Below are 20740 nucleotides of genomic sequence, written 5' to 3' on the forward strand. Positions count from 1 at the left end.
ATCTATAAATTTCCCTGCCAAGGTGCATGGAACCACCGTGGAGCGCTACACAGAGTCCACCTGCAGTGTCAGTGTGGTGAGATCAAAAACAACTTTTCATGATGTCTGTGAGATTCTGTCTTTTCCACCAACTCATTTCATCCTTAAACTATCCAACCTCTACTTCCTTAAACCAACTGGAGTGAGTCTTTGTTCCTTGCCAACAAAAAAGCCCCGGCTCAAGCCCTCATTAAGTCTGCAACCCAACCTCATGTAAACCAGAGCCTCAGGCTTTGTCATAAATGCTGGCCAGTGTTCTGCCAGGCAGCATGGTAGGGACCATGCAGACTCTGGAGTCAGACCACCTGGTTTAATTTCCAGCTCACTTACTTTTTGCAGTGTGACTCTGGCAAGTTACTTAACCTCTTTGTGCCTCGGTTTTCTTATCTCTAAAATGGGAATAATTATACCTAGCTTATTGCATCATTCTGAAAACTTAATGAGTTAATACAAGAACACTAGCACAGAGTGGCTCTTAGTAAGTGACAGCTAGTTTTATGACTTGACTTAATTGCAATCTTGACACTCCTCTTGCCACCTATGAGTTCAGACACAGGCCCAAAGGGCCCAGGGCAACAAAGTAGGAGAGAGTAGCCACACTGGTGTAAGACATGCACCCACAAGGGAAGTCTGCCATGTGGGCCATTGCAGAAGAGCCCTGTAGCAGCAGATCCTGGCTTGTAAGAATGACAGGCATTAATCCCTGCCACATACCCCACATCAAGCGTACAGTGATTTTTGTTCCAAAACCTTACTGAAAAAAGGGGTGAGATTCTTACTCTAATTTTTTGAACATATCAATGTATAAGAGGAAGAACTTGAAGACTCGAGTGCTGAACTTGAAAGTTGATACTTTTCCAAGATTTAATGCCTCAAATATAATCTAGGGACTTCCCTGGTGGTCCAGTGGTTGAGGCTCCACACTTCCGCTGCAAGGGACACAGGCTCGCTCCCTGGTAGGGGAACTAAGATCTACGCATGCCATGTGGCATGGCTAAAAAAAAAAAAGAAAAGAAAAAAAGAAATTAAACAAAATTTAAAAAATAAATCTAAGGACTAGTCAAGGAGGTAAAAGTCTCACTGCAGCAGGGGACCACTTTGATACTTAAGAGTCTCTTAGCAGAGACTTTTGTTATTCCAGATCCTTGGGGTTTCTTCGCATATAAACGAGGGCCAGTCAAGCTGGGATAGACTCATTCTCTGCTTCAGGACACCTTGCATATATGCAGCTGGGAGCTTAACTAAGTCTCTTCACAGGAACATATTAGAGGTAGACCTAAGGGTCTGCTCGATGAGAACCCCCAACAGTGCCTCCATAAAGCAGGGGTATTATGGGGCCGACACCTCTGGCAAGTGGGAACTGGCTGGCACTGTGTCACCAAGTCCAGGGACAGGATCCTATTAAGCTTCTCAACTTTTCTAGTCTCTGTTTACAGCCAACACTGCCCCTTAAGTTCTAAAAGGATAGAAACCATGTCCCTGAGACTGGAACTCTGTCCTGGTTCTTGGTCTCCTCTGCTAGACTGTGATGCTCCTTAGGCCTGACACAGATCCTGGCCCCTCTCTCCCCCACTGGTTTATGGCCCCTGAGGGCTGAGACAGAACTGAGCTGGGAAAGTAGTTGGTGCTCAAAAACTATTTGGGGCATGTAGACACAGATGAAAGAATATGATAAAACTTCTTCTCCAAGGGCATTCACATACGCAGTCCCCACCCTCCCACCTGCAACACTCTCAACATTTTGTTGCCTATTAAAACTATTAATGCTTTAGATACCAACAAATATATATCCTCTCAGAGGAGTGAACTCAGGCTGGCCAATTAGCTAAGACCCCTTGTTATACTTTGATGCTGAACTTTGCAGCCTGTCATGATGGTTATTCATTAGTCAATTGTGTGATTATATTTTATATCACCATCCCATTTCCCCCACTATAAGATTCATTATGGCTAGAAAAACATCAGTTTTGCTCACCATAGCCTCTTAAGTGTCCATCACAGTGACTGGAACATAGAAAAATTGGAATACAATATTTTCTGAGTCAATGAATAAATGAACAAATATAAAGACTGCACGCAAAACATATGTTTACTGCAACCCTGAGTCATAAAATGATTAAAAAGCCAACAGTCAGCTTTTACAGATCCAAGATTGGCCAAAAACCAACTGGAGGAGAAATGGTTTAGGAAATACATAAAAGCTTTCCAATCATCTTTGTTAAGGGATTTTTTTTAGTTGAACAATTATGTTCCCTTGTTCTCCTTTCAGCAAACAGGTTTCAGAAGGGAGGTGCATTTCCAAGATGTTTGCCAATTTTATAGATGGATTTTTTTCTAGATCTGATGAGTGAATTCTGATTTTTTAAAAAAGAAAAATGTGGTTCAAATGGAGAGAGTTTTAGCCCACTGAAGCATTTGTTTGTTGTGACATTTTTTCTTAATTGCTTTGAGAAGAATAAAGACCTTTATCATATAATTGGAATGATGTACCCATCAGTGTCATATGGGTGTCAGTCGTAAATGTACCTGCAAGCTTTCTGAGATGGGACTCAAAATCCTCATTGTTTCCTTTATTTTTATTATTATTTTTTATGTAGCATGAACCAAATTGCCCACTTCTCCCACACACGTGTTATTTTGAAGCTCTGTCCATGCTCAGCACAAATTCCATATATTAACTGTAATGTTCATATAACACACCAATACAGGGGTCTCTGATCTCTCTGTAAAGAGAAGTTCAAATACCAAAATGGCCTTCTTTAGGGGATGGAAAAGGCATTTTCATGCACACATTTGGCATCACATAGAAACTACCTTCCCCAAGCATATAGATTTTTCTCTCTTTTCTTCATATTATTTATGTTACTCTGGGGGACTTGGATTCATTGATTTTTACTGATCTATGCCAGTGTTTTCCAATTGGTGCTTTATCTAAAGTAATGTCTTATCTCCTTTTTTGACAAGCTTCATGGTAAAGCCAGAGATTCAGTGAAAACCATTCATTCATCCCTTTGTTCAGCTGTTTGTTCATTCATCTGTTTGTTCAAATATTTGTTCATGTAGTCAAGAAAACTTGATTTAAAACCTACCACTTGTCAGGTATGGTGCCAGGCTTAGCATAGTGGTACCACGGCTCAAGATGTCCTTCATTTAACCTGGATGACATTGATGGAGGTCTTCCTCACACACTTGGCAGACACTGTGGTCCTTGTAGGGTTGGTCATTACCTCAATGCATCTTTCCTTTTTATACCAAAACCTTGCATTAGGGATGCAGAAATGAATAAACTGGATGGTCTGACATCGGGTGGAAAAGGCAGGCAAGTCAACAGTCACGGCTCAACTTGGCATGTGTGAAGATGGGGCTGAGCGTAGGTGTGTGTGTGAGAGTGTAGGAAAAGGGCACCCCTCCCATGCTGAGGATGTAGGGGTGGAAAAGGAAGGTGACATCTGAACCCAGCATCATCAGACATGTATGAGTGAACATGGTGAGGGGAGAAAAAAGGGAATTTAAGACAGGGGACCAGGTATATCTGGATTTCCACAAGTTCTTTGACAAAGAGTTTCATGGTAAATGGCCAATACTTCCAGAATTGAAAATTGGCATATTTTTCACTTGTCAAACAGAGCATGAGCCTGAAAGAGACTCATCATGGCCCTCCCTCTTCCTCTCCCCCCCCACCCCCACTCCCAGGTTCTTCCTATCATCTTCTACGTGGCCTCCTCTGATGAGCTGCTTTGTCCAAGTGGGAACTCACTCACTGATGGTGCCTGGAGCACGCATTCCATGCCTGTGTTTTTTCAACCAATGTAATCCTGGGCTGAATTCCCTGCCAGCCATCTGCTGAACTTGGCCAGCTGTGCAGATTCAGCACCTCTGGGGGAAGATGATGGCAAGTCTTCTACAAACAGGAAGTGCCTGGCTAGTTCTGCTGATACTGCAAAATGGGAAAGGCAGATAGACAGTCACTGTTTTTCAAACTGATAGCTGGAAATAAAAAAGGCGATGAGGCCAAATGTTCACTGGGACAGAGCATCCTGATGGGAAAGTTAAAATTGAATAAACTTAATGAGGAGAGGAGGTGGCTTTAGGTATATTGCTTATTGGAGTTCCATTCATAGGCAGATAAGACCCCAAAAGGTTGACTTAAAAGATATTAAGGATGTAGATAAGGCCTCCAGGAAGCCTCCTGTGCTTCCTATCTACATATAACATCATTTTATCAGCACCAATTCACTTGTAAGCCAAAATCTGAAATTCAGAAGCAGAGACTGCCTTTTCAGACAGCTTAATATCATAGGACCCAATTAACTGGGGACAGAAAGTGGGAGATAAAATAGTGTATAATGAGATCATCTGGGGTATGCAAATGAAATCCCACAGTCTTGTAATATTGTAATATAAAAGGTATTTATATAAATCATTATATTTATATGTGGAGCCTCAAAGAGCTGCCCCAATCCAGTGCCCATATGAAATCATTCTTGGGCTAAGGAGAATTCCAGGTATAGTTAGATCCTGGTACAGAGTTGCTCCATTTAGGAAGACTTGAGCTGAATGCATCATATATTATGAACCTGTGGCTGCACCCAGTTCCTGGAAAAATATAGACCTGGATTCTGAGAAATGTATTCCCTACTGCTCCAAACTTTCATTTAGCATGATGTTACAGAAAGAAGTAACAAAAGGGAAGAGAAAACCAATAATTTTCATGAACCTACAATTTACCAGATCATGTTTTTCACATACCTCCTTTAATCTACTTCACATTCTTGCAAGAAAGAGAATATTGTCCTCATTTTACAAATTTGAACCAAAGGCTAGGAGGAGCTAAATGGCTTGCTTGAGGCTGAACAGTGGAAGAGTGGAGTATCACCACCATCTCAGAAATGCTACAAGCAAACTGCATAACTCTGTTCTATATGGGGTGAATCACAGGTGTGTTCCAAGTACTACCTGGATGCACCTGTGCTTTTAAGATCAAGGCCCAATAAACCCTAGTCTTCTCATCTTTATGATCCCACCCTTCCCAAGAAGCCAAAATAAGATGTTTCCAATTCTAAGTGCTTACCTGTCCCGTCTCTTATCTTTGAGATTTGTGACTTAAACCAGAACTTTCCCTTCACAATTAAGCTTCTGGAATAGGAAGAGAGGTGGTATACATGCCCTTATTTGTGGCTCTTTCTCTTTGATGTCATTTAATAACCAGATTATCTCAGAAATAGAAAAAGAAATAGAAAAAGGGCCAATGAATACCCAAGGACACAATTATTTAACTTTCAGTTTAATCACTTATTTTCTGTGGTTGCTTCCCTGGGACTTCAGGTTCATATTAAGAAAGCTCTTATGTGTGATCTTCATCACAAAATTGCAGTCATGATCTATTACAAGAGCTACCAAAATCCAGCACAAATGTTGTTTCCCATTCAGTTCCCACAGCAGTTTCTATGTATTTGGCTCCAAATCTTTCAGTGAACACATTTCACTCCCTTCTCATTGGCCACTGGCTATCAGAGCTTCTGGTCCATACACAGAAAAGGTCAGGTCCCCTCTTTGTATCTCTTGTCTCTCTGTTACCATATATATATGGCTTATTTATTTCTTTCACACATAATGTCTAATACTGGTTTCCCAACTTTTATTTGATATGATGCTCAAGGAGTATGCTTGGGTTTATATTACTTCTTGCCTCTCGGTTTAACTCACTTCAGGCACTAAGACCCAAACCCAGCCTGGTCCACCTCAGCCTTCAAGGGGAAGTGTGTTAGTTCCAAGAGTGCCTATCACAATCATAATGTTTTTTGTTTACATGCTTATCTGTTGCACTATGCTGTGGACTCTACCCTAGCTGGAGATGGGACTTCATTTACTTTCATGCTTGAATCTTTGTCCTTTCATCTGTACACTTCACACCAGTTCCCAGGAACTCAGTAAATGTCTACCATATAAATGAACGAATGTATGAATATTGAATGAACAGATTCACTTTACCATCCACAAGAGCCAAGAATGGTCGTGTGACATTATCCATCTTGGTAGGTTCAGCACATTTGAATGTATGAACCAAGGCTTGGATTCAAAATGAAAGAGGTGAAGGGTCCCCAGTGCATATGACAGGTCACACTTCATGGATCTCAAAAAATCACAGTGTAGCAAAAGACTCGAAGAGAAATCAGCTTTTGTAATGGCTCATTATTGTAGGAATGACAACACATAGTGTCTCTCCACACACTTTTCCATCTACAGTGAACAATGTATCTCTTGAAAACCAAGCCCCCAAAGAGGTCCATGGGTCAGAAATAGATCCAGCATATGTTCAAGTGACTACTAAGGCAGAATTTCAATCAAGAATTATCTGGAATCTAATAAGAACCTGCTATATAGCACAGAGAACTCCACTTTGCTGTACAGTAGAAACTAACACAACATTGTGAAACAACTATATTCCAATTAAAAAAAAATCTTTTGAAATTTGTTAAAATAAATAAATAAAATAAAATACTACCTTGTTAAATTTTTAAAAAACGGGTTTATTGAGGTATACTTTATATAAAATAAAATTCACCCATTAAAAGAAAAAGAGTTATCTGGAATCATCTGTTTGCAACATGCTTTCCTATACAATGTTTTATCTTAATCTTATAATAATCTCAAGGTGTAAGTATAGCAGGAGTTATGATTTCCATTTTAAAGGTGAAAAATAGGCTCAAAAAGGGAAAATAAGTGACTTATCCAAGGACTTAGTGCCAATGAATAGTACAGCCAGAACTCAACTCAGATGTTCATTCCACTCTACATTGCTATTAAGAAAAAAAAAAATAGAAGAAAGAAACCATTTATTCATCTACTTATATTCTTTAGACATATAAATTGAACCAAGCTTTTCTGTCAGATGCCAAAAGCTAGAAAATTTGTGTTATAATGGAAAGAACAGGCACGTAGAAGTCAAAACAGGTCCATGCTTGACTCCTAGATGCACTATCCATATGGTATAACCTCTGGGAAATTGACTCACCTCCCCAGGTCAGTTTTCTCAACATAAAATTAGAAAAGTAACACCTCCCACAAACAGCTCTTCTTGTGCACAGTGTCTGGCACACAGTAGGTCTGCCAACCACAGTACTGATGTTTACTACCCTAATTCCTACAGATAAACCAGGCCCTGAATATAATAAATGCTTAGTTTATTGATTTTCAAAGTATTGACTTTTTGGGGGGGTTTGTAAAGGTGAGAAACTATATTTCATTTGGTTATAATTTTTATAAATCACCTTCATTTGAAGAAAATAAAATGACATGAACTACTCAATTAAGTAGTTAATGGGATGGCAGCTGGTAGAACTGAAGCTGCTGAGATGGTTATTCCAATTCCAGACAGTATGGCCTGATTTCACATGGGAAAGCTCTCTTTCCTGCTGTGCAGCCATATCTCCTTGACTCTTCTCAGTGCAAAGCCAGCATGCCCGTGTGTACGTATTCATGCATGGGACAATGTGCTGTGCTTGGTCCATAACCTTCGAGATAGACTCTGCATTTTGAAGGTTTCTGCTGAGTTCCCAGCTCCGATGCTCAACCTTGCTCCCAGAAAAGGCAGGAGGCTCTCCAACCAGCCAGATGGTGTGCTCTTTGCAGCCAACCTGAGTCAGGTTGGGAGCTTCCCACAATAAGGGGTCAGCAAATGTTTGGTTGTTGAATCCCACTTCTAGAGGACAGCCCTCCAAACAAAATATAAATCTATATATGCATTTTTTTCTTTTTTAAAAATTTTCATTTTATTGGAGTGTAGTTTATTATAGTTGTGTTAGTTTCATGTGTACAGCAAAGTGATTCAGTTATACATGTATCTATTCTTTTTCAAATTCTTTTCCCATTTAGGTTATTACAGAGTATTGAACAGAGTTCCTTGTGCTATACAGTGGATCCTTGTTGGTTATCTATTTTAAATATAGCAGTGTGTACATTTCAGTCCCAAACTCCCAATCTAGCATTTTTTTAATGTAATGATGTGACTTATTCCATCCCTTGTGTCATCACCTAGCAAAATTCAATGCCTCAGATCATTTCTCTTAACTCTTAGTCCCCTTTTCCATCTGGAGCCTCCAAAAATGGCTGAACCTCTAGCTTGAGGTGGGATCTCCAATTTCTCACAGGAAACAGTCCAGACTTTTTTTCTATCTGACTGCTTGAGCCCTGTCTCTGGTACAAGGAATGGAGAAATGAGCCTGTAGACACATTTGGACTCAGAGAACTCTATAATTCCTGCTTGTTGTAAGATTTATGAACTAAGCCTCAACACATCTACCTTAGTAACATCTTCCAGATCAAAAGAGGGATTTCTTCACTAGCAGAATTCTGTGATTTCTGTGTGTCTAAAAATGGCAGCACAGCTATTGATAAAAGCAGAAATTAGCAATGTCTACATCAGTTGTAAATTATCAATATCAAAGCTTCATTTTTATCACTTGCAGAGGTTATTTTTTTTTTATTTTACTTTTGCTTCTTTTCTTCTAAGCAGGCTGAAATCGTGTTTGCAAAGAGGATGCACTCAGTTTAAGCTAATAACATAGTTCTTGCATTAAGGGTTAGTAATTTCAGCATGTGAAATACTCAGGTCCTTTGATCCTTGTACAAAGAGGGTTTTGCATGGGGTGCAGGTATCAGATATAAGACTCTCTGTGCTGACTTTAAAATGTCTTCACAAATTCTTTGAGACTCTTCTCTTGAGAAGTGGGATCTATAGCCCCTCCCCCAGAATCTGGGCTGGCTTTAGTGCCTTAACCAATAGAATGCAGCAGAGATGACTTGCCTCTTCTGAGGCTAGATTACAGAAAGTGAAGAGGCATTCACTGTGTTACCTGGGACTTTTACCTGTGGAGCCCTGAGCTGGCATGTAATCAGCTGTTCTGCTTTGAAACTGCCAGGCTACGAAGAAACTCAAACTATCAGCAAATATACCAAACTACTGGTATATGAGCATGTAACTACTATATGCCATTATCCACGTGGGTGAATGACATGGGGAAGCTAAAGACCCCATGAAAAGAGGGAGAGATGACAAGGTAGCTGCTCCATCCCCCCTGGCTCTACCTACTGTCTGACTACAAATGACAGCATCCCAATATCACTTAGCTGAGCCCTTCCTAAATTCCCAACTCAGAGAAATAGTAAGTGATAATAAAATGATTGTTGTTTTAATTCACTGATTTGGGACTGATTATCATAAAAATAGTAACTAGAACATTCTTTGTAAAATTTACTTACAACTTGATCAGTTAAAAAGAAAAAAAAAACAACTCCCTACTGTATGCCACCATCTAGGCTGCAGAACTGAAGTAGAAAAAGATAAGCTCCCTGGCCTTTAATAGTTCATATTCTAGAGGTGGAATCGACTATGCAGGTCACTAGGAATACACTCTTTGGAGAGATCAAGGCTACCTTATTGATAGAACTAAAATGAGAGATCTTTAGGCAAAAAAGATAGAGAAGAATATTCCACCAGAAGATGAAATGTGAGCGGGAGTGCAGAAATGGATGAGTGCCATGTGTCACCCAGGACAGTTATGCTTTCCACTGTGGTTCAAGCTCAGGGTGAACTGTCAGAATGAATGAATCTACAAAATGTAAGACTTAAATGGGGCACTGAAGCAGTTTTGTAAGGGACTTGAAAGTCATGCTAAAGTGTTTAAAAAAATTTTTTTAACAGGAGTATTTATTTATTTTTAAATTTATTTATTTATTTTGGGCTGTGTTGGGTCTTTGTTTCTGTGTGAGGGCTTTCTCGAGTTGCGGCGAGCGGGGGCCACTCTTCATCGTGATATGCGGACCTCTCACCATCGCAGCCACTCTTGTTGCGGAGCACAGGCTCCAGATGTGCAGACTCAGTAGTTGTGGCTCACGGGCCCAGTTGCTCCGCGGCATGTGAGATCTTCCCAGACCAGGGCTTGAGCCCGTGTCCCCTGCATTGGCAGGCAGATTCTCAACCACTGAGCCACCAGGGAAGCCCCTAAAATTTATTCTGTAAGTAATTGTGAGTTAAGCTATGGAGGAGTAGTGATCAGATGCATATTTTAAAACTAGACACACACACATGTATACACAATGTTAAAATTTTTATTTTATTTTATTTTTGTTTTGTTTTGTTTTTTTGTTTTTTTGTGGTACGTGGGCCTCTCACTGTTGTGGCCTCTCCCATTGCGGAGCACAGGCTCCGGACGTGCAGGCTCAGCAGCCATGGCTCACGGGCCCAGCCGCTCCGTGGCATGTGGGATCTTCCCAGACCGGGACACGAACCCGTGTTCTCTGCATCGGCAGGCGGACTCTCAACCACTGCGCCACCAGGGAAGCCCCCCCCTTTTTTTAAAATTGAATATAGTTGATTTATAATGTTGTGTTAGTTTTAGGTGTACAGCAAAGTGATTCAGTATATGTGTGTATATATATATATATATATATATTCTTTTTCAGATTCTTTTCCCTTATAGGTTATTACAAAATTTTGAGTATACTTCCCTGTGCTATACAGTAGGTCCCTGTTGGTTATCTATTTTATATATAGTAATGTGTATATTTTAATCTCAAACTCCTTATTCCCTCCCCCATTTCCCCCTTGGCAACCATAAGTTTGTTTTCAATGTCTGTGGATCTATTTCTGTTTTATATATAAGTTCATTTGTATTTTTTTTTTTTAGATTCCACATATAAGTGATGTCATCTGATATTTGTGTTTCTCTATCTGGCTTAGTTCATTTTGGATGGTAATCTCTAAGTCCATTCATTTACTGCAAATGGCATTATTTCATTCTTTTTTTATGGCTGAGTAAAATTCCATTGTAAGCTATTGAGGGGTATTGATCAGATGCACATTTTAAAACTAGACACATACACACATACACACACTCTCTTTCTATATATATTTTCATATATAACATATATACATTTTAAATTATATATATGTATGTGTAAATAAATGAACAGATATTTTCATAATTAGAAATAGAACATAGTTTTTAAGGAACGTCCATACTGTTCTCCACAGTGGCTGTATCACCTTACATTCCCACCAACAGGGCAAGATGGTTCCCTTTTCTCCACACCCTCTCCAGCATTTGTCATTTGTAGATTTTGTGATGATGCCCATTCTAACTGGTGTGAGGTTATACCTCATTGCAATTTTGATTTGCATTTCTCTAATAATTAATGATGCTGAGCAGCTTTTCACATGCTTCTTGGTCATCTGTATGTCTTCTTTGGAGAAATATCTATTTAGGTTTTCTGCCCATTTTTGGATTGGGTTGGTTGTTTTTTTAATATTGAGCTGCATGAGCTATTTATATATTTGGAAGGTTAATCCTTTGTCCGTTGATTCATTTGCAAATATTTTCTCCCATTCTGAGGGTTGTCTTTTCATCTTGTTTGTAGTTTCCTTTGCTTTGCAAAAGCTTTGAAGTTTCATTAGGTCCCATTTGTTTATTTTTATTTTTATTTCCATTACTCTAGGTGGTGGGTCCAAAAAGATCTTGCTGTGATTTATGTCAAAGAGTGTTCTTCCTATGTTTTCCTCTAAGAGTTTTATACTGTCCGGTCTTACATTTAGGTCTCTAATCCATTTTGAGTTTATAGAATTACCATATTACCCAGCAATCCCACTACTGGCCATATACCCAGAGAAAACCATAATTCAAAAAGACATATGCACCCCAATGTTCATTGCAGCACTATTTACAATAGCCAGGTCATGGAAGCAACCTAAATGCCCATCGACAGATGAATGGATAAAGAAGATGTGGTACATATATACAATGGAATATTACTCAGCCATAAAACGAATGAAATTGGGTCATTTGTAGAGACATGGATGGATCTACAGACTGTCATACAGAGTGAAGTAAGTCAGAAAGAGAAAAATAAATATCCTATATTAATGCATATATATGGAACCTAGAAAAATGGTACAGATGAACTGGTTTGCAGGGCAGAAATAGAGACACAGATGTAGAGAACAAACGTATGGACACCAAGGGGGGAAAGTGTGTGTGTGGGGGGTGAATTGGGAGATTGGGATTGACATGTGTACACTAATATGTATAAAATAGATAATTAATAAGAACCTGCTGTATAAAAACATAAATAAAATAAAATTCAAAAGTTCAAAAAAAAGAAATAGAACATGTAACTTGAAATGCAAATATAATCATTATCATTTCAATACAGAAATACCTAAGAAGTATATAAATAAGAAATTTTCAAATCACCACAAATCCCAATACCAAGAGATAGCATTGTTAACATTTCAGGGAATATCTACAGATATTTCTTCATGAGTATTCATTTATTGAAAAATATCTATTGATCATCTAATATGTGTCAGGCAGTAATGAATAAGAAATTTTATGGTCCTTGGGTTCACTGTGTTTCAAGTATAGTGACAGAGATGGATAATAAAATCAACTCAACACAGAAACAATTGCAAGTTGTAACAAGTGCCATGGAGGGGAGTGAAAAGTATGCGCTGACACAGACTGGGGTGGTTTACATAGAGATAAAAAATGGTATTTCAACTGAGACATAAAGGATGCCACCAGCAAGATAAGAACAGCTCAGGTGGAGGAATGAGCAGATAAAGGTACTGACTTGAAAGAGTTGGGGTGTCTGGACATCCCAGTGTGGCTGAACATAATGACTTAAGATTGCAGAGGCAGAGTGAAGCCAGATTTGACCAGGGCAGCCAGGAAGTGGATGGTGGGACACAATAAAGAGTTTGCATAGGTTCCCAGTGAAAAGAAACTATAATGATTTTAAATAAGGATGGCAGCTTTGGAAACTTTTATGACTCTATGCTATGGTCTGAATGTTTGTGTCCCTTCAATATTCATATGTTGAAACCTAACCCCTGAGGTGATGGTGTTAAGAGATGGTGCCATTGAGAGGGGATTAAGTGAGGTCTTTGGGAGATAATTGGTACCCTTATAAAAGCAGTCTGAAAAAGCTCCCTTGCCCTTCAGCCATGTGAAGTTAGAGGAAAAGATGTCATTCAAGAAGCAGGCCCTCACCAGACACCAAATCTGCCAGCACCATAATCTTGGACTTTCTAGCCTCCAGAACTATGAGAAATAAATGTTTGCTGCTTATAAGCCACTCAATTTATGGTATTCTGTTACAGCAGCCCAAACGGACTAAGACAGTATATAAATATAAAAATAACTTAAAGAAGTAGAATTATAATAAGCATGTTACTTTATTGCTGCATAAAATTTCTGAATGCTTTTATATGTGGATGAATATAGCTCTACATTATTATTTAGATGGCTAGAGAGTACTCTGTTATCATATACTGTCATTAATTTAACCAATTCCGTATGGATGGACATTTACTTGTTGCTGTTATAAAAACTTCTGTTAAATATCCACAGAGCGTGTGTTATTATACACTTTCCTGAATAGTTGTAGAGAAAAATTAACTGAAAAGGAAGTCTGGGTTAAAGAGATATGCACTATAAATTTTGTATCTTGTTGCTAGATTCTTCTCCAAATGTTATACCAATATCTATTTCCTACAGCATTGTATGAGGGTACCCCTTCCCCTCACCTCATAGTCACTAATATTGATATTTTTAAAATTTGCCAAAATTATAGGATAAAAATATATCATTTCATTTTCATGATTTTCCATTACCTGTGGGGTTGAATATCTTGTCATGTGTGTCCTATCCGTGATCAAATTTTGGGAATTAGATATTTGTGTTCTTTGCTCATTTTTCCATTGATGTAGTTGTTTTTTTTTCTTATTTTTCCATCATAGCTCTTAGCATAAAGCTAATAAAATTATTTATTAAATTTTAGATTTCAATTTTTGTTGAAAAACTGTGGTTAAACTAACCAGTCTTTTCTTTTATGTTTTCTACTTTTGAGGTCAAGCTTTGACAGAGGTAGAAAATAATAATGTCATGAAGATAATGCAATTGCATTTCTGGAAAACCTAACAAGATCTATTGACTCACTGATGTACATAATAGGAAAGTTCAGTAAGTTTAACAGTTATTTAAAAAATACAGAAGTCAATAGCTTTCTCATAATAAAAACAAAAGGAAAATAGAACCAAAAAATCCCATTCACAACTGCAATAGATTCAAACAAATATAAGTAATCTAATAAAAGGTACAGTTTTTATTTTTTTTTTATTTTTTATTTATTTATTTTTTTTAAATTTATTTATTTATTTTTTTTGCGGTATGTGGGCCTCTCACTGTTGTGGCCTCTCCCGTTGCGGAGCACAGGCTCCGGACGCGCAGGCCCAGCAGCCATGGCTCACGGGCCCAGCTGCTCCGCGGCATATGGGATCCTCCCAGACTGGGGCACGAACCCGTATCCCCTGCATCGGCAGGCGGACTCTCAACCACTGCGCCACCAGGGAGGCCCCAAAGGTACAGTTTTTAAATGGTAAACCTGAAAGAACCAACTTAGAGTAACATGAAAGAACAAACAAATGAAGAAACTTACCTAGTTTGAGATGAGGAAAGAGGGAAGATTGTGAAGATGGCAATTTGCCCATCCTCAATCTACAAATTCAATGCACTTCCAATCAAAGGTCCAGTGATTTTTTAAATTGGCATAATTATTCTAAGGTCCATATTAAAAAATACATATGCAACAATAGGAAAGACAACCTTGAAATGGAGAAGTAATGAAAAGACAGCTTTAATGTCATAAATCAAAATACATTGTAAATCTCTATTCCAATTAAAACAGAAATCAGTACAAAAATTGGCAAAATGATGAATGAAAGGAATCCAAATTAGAGACAAATATGCTTAGGAAGTCAGTCTATGGCCAAATCAGCACTGAAATCAGTGGAGAAATATGGATTATTTGATAAATTGTATTGGGACAACTGGCAAGCCATTATGAGAAAAAAAATGATTGAAATCACTTATTCACTTTTTACATGAAAATAAATTCCAAACAAGCAAAGATTTAAATGTGAAAATGGGCAAAACAAAAATGCAGCCATATGGATAATTAAATAAAATAAGGTTATTGTCATAGTTTGAATATCAAATGAGTGCCTGCAATAAGGTAATGGCAGTAGGGATATGAAAGGAAATGATGGCTTTGGGGAATACTGAAGAGGCAGTATTGACAGCTTTGGTGACTGATTAGATGCAAAACAGTGTGAAAGAAGGGAAGAAGTAGTAAGAAGTGAGGGGTTTCTCTCTTGGAAGGTACTGAAGGCACACTGAGGTCATTATCACTTGCAGAGATCCCCCTCTCATTTTCAAAGCCTGATCTAGACTCTAGTTCCTTGATAGGATATTCATAAAGGACTCCAATTTGAAATAAACTTTTTCTCAATAACAAATCCATAGCACCTTGTTTTGACTTATTGTCACTTGAGCCAAATGGCTCATCCACTTAGATTCTAGATCTTTAAGACATTTCCAATCAAAACTTGCTTGAAAATCTGGATTTGTGACAACAGGGTCATACCTAATATCTGGTATCAGTCAGTCTCTCTGTCCCTCAACTGATTTCTGGTTATAATACACTCTTCACCTTGACTGGTTGAATTAGAGGTTGTAGCACTACCTGGTTCTCTGGTTCTCAGTCCCTTCAGAGTACCACTGCCAAAATGAAGCTGATGACCCTGGCAGGAGTTAGGTTTCTAGAAGCTATCATTTACTTAGGGGTGCTCTTATGGATTTAATTGTGTGCCTCCAAAGTTGATGTCCTAACCTCCATTACTTCAGAATGTGACCTTATTTGGAGATAGGGTCTTTACAGAGTAATCAGGTTAAGTAAGGTCTTCAAGGTAGGCCTTAATGCAATATGATAGTATCCTTATTAAAAGGGAAAATTTGGACACAGACCCACAAACCCAGGGTGAGTGCTGTGTAAAGGTGAAAGCAGAGATGAGGGTGATGCTTCTGCAAACCAAGGGACACCAAAGATCAGTAGAAATGCACCAGAAGCTAAGAGGCAGACATGGAATAAATTCTCTCTTACAGTAACAGAAGGAGTCAAATTTGCCAGCATCTTGATTTGAGACTTCTAAGCTCCCAAACTCTGAGATAATGAATTTCTGTTGTTAAGCCATTCCGTTTATGGTATTTTGTTACAGCAACCCTAACAAGCAAATATAGGTGCAAACATATTTTTCCTTCTTCCTACAATTTTTAAAGGCTAAGTGAAATCAAAGGAAGCATGCACTACTCAAAATTACCACCATTTTGCTACCAATCAAACTTTGCAAAGACTAATTATGTAGTCGAAGTAAATAAGATTAATCATGAGGATTTTCTTAGGATTCTATTTTTATTGCTCATAATCTTTACTTGCAAATACTGGAATCCCTTCATTAGTTAAATAGAAAATAAATTTATTAAAGGATACTAGATAATACTAAGTATCTCATGACAGTGGATAAGTGGGCCTGTGATGCTGTAGTCAAGGAGTGTGTGCAATCATATGGTGAGGGCTTCTTTAGTAAAAACCCTACTCAGGCACCTGTGAGTGAGTGAATGCCAGAAGTCCCAATGTACCTTGCCTGAAGGAACAGCTGGCTTTTGTCTCTAGACCTGTCATGACCTCACATTTCTTATTTCTAAACCCAAATCCAACTCAAAGAAACCTTGTCATGTGCTCCAACTCTAACTGCAAGAGAGTCATGGTGGGGATTTCTGTCTTCCTCTTTAGGATGGCTAGACTAACAATGTTGGAAATTACCAAAATAAATGGAAAGTGCTCAAAGATAGCCACGAAGGGTTCCAACCACAACTTCATTCCTAATCTGCAATGATATGTGCGCAAGAGCCCACATGCTTTCTGGGCTCCTATGTCATTACTAAGAAAATAGATAACCAGAGCATGATGTGAAAATATCATAATTTTTGTCTGTGTGTTTATGTTAAATTAAAACTTATTGGAATAATAGGATATCTTAGATGGGATCCTGGAATAGAAAAGGATATCAAGTAAAAACTAAGGAAACTTGAATAAAGCATGAGCTTCAGCTAATAATATATCAATACCAGTTCATTGGTTTTGACAAATGTACTGAACTCATGTAAGATGTTAATAATGGGGGAAATTGAGTGGGGAGTGTATGGGAACTCTCTACAATCTTCGTAATTTTTCTGTAGACCTGAAATAAAATTCTAAAATAAAAAATGTTGATTAAAATGGATTAAAGTCATTTTTTTATCTGAGGGAAGAAAAAAAAAATGAGTCTCCACATTGCTCTCCTCCACTTACAGGGCCTGGATAGGAAGGGGAAAAAAAAGACTGTCATGTCAGAGGAGCAGCCAACCCTTCTAGGCCACAGAAGGTGAGATGCAGGACACAGCAACATGGATGAACCTGGAGGACACTCTGTTAAGTGAAATCAGCCAGCCACAGAGAGATAAATGCTGCATGATCCCACTTATAAAAAGTATCCAAAATAATCAAATTCATAGACTCAGATAATAGAATGGTAGTCGTCAAAGGTTGGGAGGAGGGGATATTGGGGAATTACTAGTCAACGGGCATAAAATTTCCATGAAGCAAGATGTAGAGATCTGCTGTACAACTTTGTACCTATAGTCAATCATAATGTGTTGCACCCTTTAAACACAGTAGACCTCATGATGCGTGGTCTTCCACAATAAAACAAAATTAAAATATTTTGAAAAAGTGAGACACAGATTTGAGGATGCTTGGTTTTAACAAAGCATGTGAATGAGTTACCGGACATACGATGGTCACACAGAACAAAATTTTTCTGAATAATAAATCTAGAGAATCTAAGCAGGGCAGTCTTCGGGGATAGAAGAGGCTTAACCATGTGTCATGGCTGAGAGAGTTTTGCAAAAAGGAATGTTTTATAATAAGTTGAAAACCCTTTTCATGCCAAACTCACTAAAGAATGCTATGTCACAAACGCTGGGTATGATTTTTGTCTTTTCAATTCAAAGCAAAGGAGATGATTTCCCTTATCTTGTAAATTTCAGAGCAGGACAAAGAGAAGAGCTTTCAGTGGTTATTCACAAAAGGAGAGCACATGTCCAGTAGAACAAGAACATAAATGCAAAAGGAACTGAAAGAGTGAACGGCCTGCGGGACATTTGGGGGTGAACACTGGATGTCTCTATCGTCTGAATGTGTTCATAGGTTGAAATTTGAATACCCAATGTGATGGTATTAGGAGGGGGGGCCTTTGGGAGGTGCTTAGGTCATGAGGGTGGGGCTGTTATGAATGAGACTCCACAGAGCTTCCACCATGTGTGGACACAATGAGAAGTCTGTGAGCTGAAAGAGGACCCTCATTTCACCATGCTGCCTCTGATTTCAGACTTCCAGCCTCCAGAAATGTGAGAAATAAATTTCTGTCTTTTATATGCCACCTTGTTTATGATATATGTTATAGCACCCCGAATGGGTTAAGACAGAAGTCCCACAAAATGTGGGACTTCCATATGGATTTTATTTACACTTTAAGGTTAGGGTGGCCTTAGCTGATGACTGTATTATGAAAAACAAACCAAACCGATGTCTTGTCACTAAAACGGACTCATAGCTTCACTGCCGGTCAGGGAATATTTAACTTGCCTCAGGGAGGTAGTCTCCTCATCTCTTGTCCCCCAAAAGGGGTGAGCATTGTTTCATAGCTACACATGGCTTTCTGAATCCAGATCTTGGTAACCCGGGAACAAATCAGGGAAGTACCTTCTGATGCTTGTGCTTTTGATTGCCCTGGTTTTCAGAGCTGAGGACCTTATTTTAAATGTATTAATCTCTAAATCATGATTCCTGCAATGAGACCATCTTTCTAAAAACTGGAATAACTGGAGTGCTCAATAGTCACCAATAAGCCCAAGATGACTTTCTTGATGTAAACACATTCATAAGAGAAATGCACTTAAGACGTGACCTTGACATAGTGAATACAGATCCATTGTCTCCTGGGTCTAAATGGACAGTTGTATGGACAAGCATAGGGTATAATGATAGTAATGAATGAAAAGTATTCTCTCATCCATTATCCACTTGAATTGTCCAAACATGCTGGTAAGGTAGACGTTGCTGGGGCAATTTTCCCTCTTTTGGCAAACAGGAAACTGAAGCTCAGAATTCACTGAGCTATTCAGGACTAATAGAGCCAGAAAATGAAGACCAACATTTATAAAGAGAAGAACTTCATTCCCTTTGGATTAGAGATGTTGTTAGTACCACTTTTTCCAAGTTGACATATAACTGGTATTTACTTGAAAGAACTTATTTATCACAATGTAGAGATACTTATATTGACCCCTTGTAATGTTTTTGTTATTAAAATGATTTAACAAAGTTGAGGTTAGATTCTGGGCTAAAATTCTGTTTAGCTTCCTCCAGGGAAATGTAGTTCCTATTTTAAAAAGCTTAGGGAAGTTTTGGAAGCATTCTACAAAAGAAGAAAAATGAGAAAATTTGGACCAGAAAGACAATTGTGCTTATTAGTTTCTTTAAATTGAAATGTTAAAACTTTATTGGAGAAACAGTTCATATTAATTAACTTGTGTTTTTTCTTCTCAAGCAAGATTATATCCAAGTTAAAACAAAGGTTAAAGTAGTACATACTCTTTAATGAAAACACAAATTAATTTAATTTGTCCCTAATTAAATGTTATCAACAATTGTCATCTAAGCATTCATTTCTATTTATAATTAGAGAAAAGCTATTATTTTTGTCTTTCTCTTGCCTCTGAGATTCCTCAAAGCCATTATGTTTAGGTATTATTTGAGAAAAATTCCAAGGAAACATTAGTTTTCCTTTTAAACTCGGTGGCCATTCTTAATTCTGTGACCATTAATTTTGTTTAATTTCTCTCTTTCAAAGCATTTCTTTTTGTGCCGAGATTATTTTTTCTCCTCATAGAAAGAGGTTCATACCTGCTCTCTGCAAATAGAAGCATATAGGAGATCTGAGTTCATATCTTACTCGAAGGCTCTAATTCTTTTCATGAAAGCTTGGTCCATATTCTAACATTTATTTTACAAAGAGTCCAAACATTTTTATCATTTATTTTTATTTGTAACATTCAAAGCAAACATATATAACAGGGTACATTTGCTTAGAGTTGTTTAAATTTATGAATTCAGGCATTTCCAAAACTCAAAAGGTAATCTGTAAAAAAAAAAAAAAAAAAAATAGAATGACACATTTTCTTGCAGAAAATGAAATAATAAACTGACATTAGATGGGCATTACCTCACCTCAGAGAGACTGCATGTTATTAAGGAAACAATAGTAGCTTTGGAGCAAGACAGGACCTGGTTTGAAATCTGCCTCTTATCACTTACTGGTTGTATGAACTTTAAGGATTTTCTTAGCATCTTAGAGGCTTGTTGTCCTCATCTGTATTAGGAGATGTAGTAATTGCGCTCTCTCTCTAGCATCTTTGTGGGTTTTTTTTTTCTGTAGCATATTATTCACATCAGAATACAAGATTCTTTAAAAAAAAATCCACCCGTGACCTCATGTTCCCTTCCAGTGATTGTTTCACTTATTGCTTTCTACCCCATAAAAGAACTTCAAAGAGCTTCCCTTTCTTACCTTTCAATTGGTTTCTTCTAGTCTGCCTTTTGTCCCATCACCATGAGAGAGACTCTCTACAATCTTAATATGGTCAAGCTCAGTGGACCCTTTTCTTATCTCATCTTTTACCACCTCTCAGTGGTGTTTGACACA

Source organism: Mesoplodon mirus, assembly GCF_964341445.2.
Source record: "Mesoplodon mirus genome assembly, chromosome: 2".
Lineage (NCBI taxonomy): Eukaryota > Metazoa > Chordata > Mammalia > Artiodactyla > Ziphiidae > Mesoplodon > Mesoplodon mirus.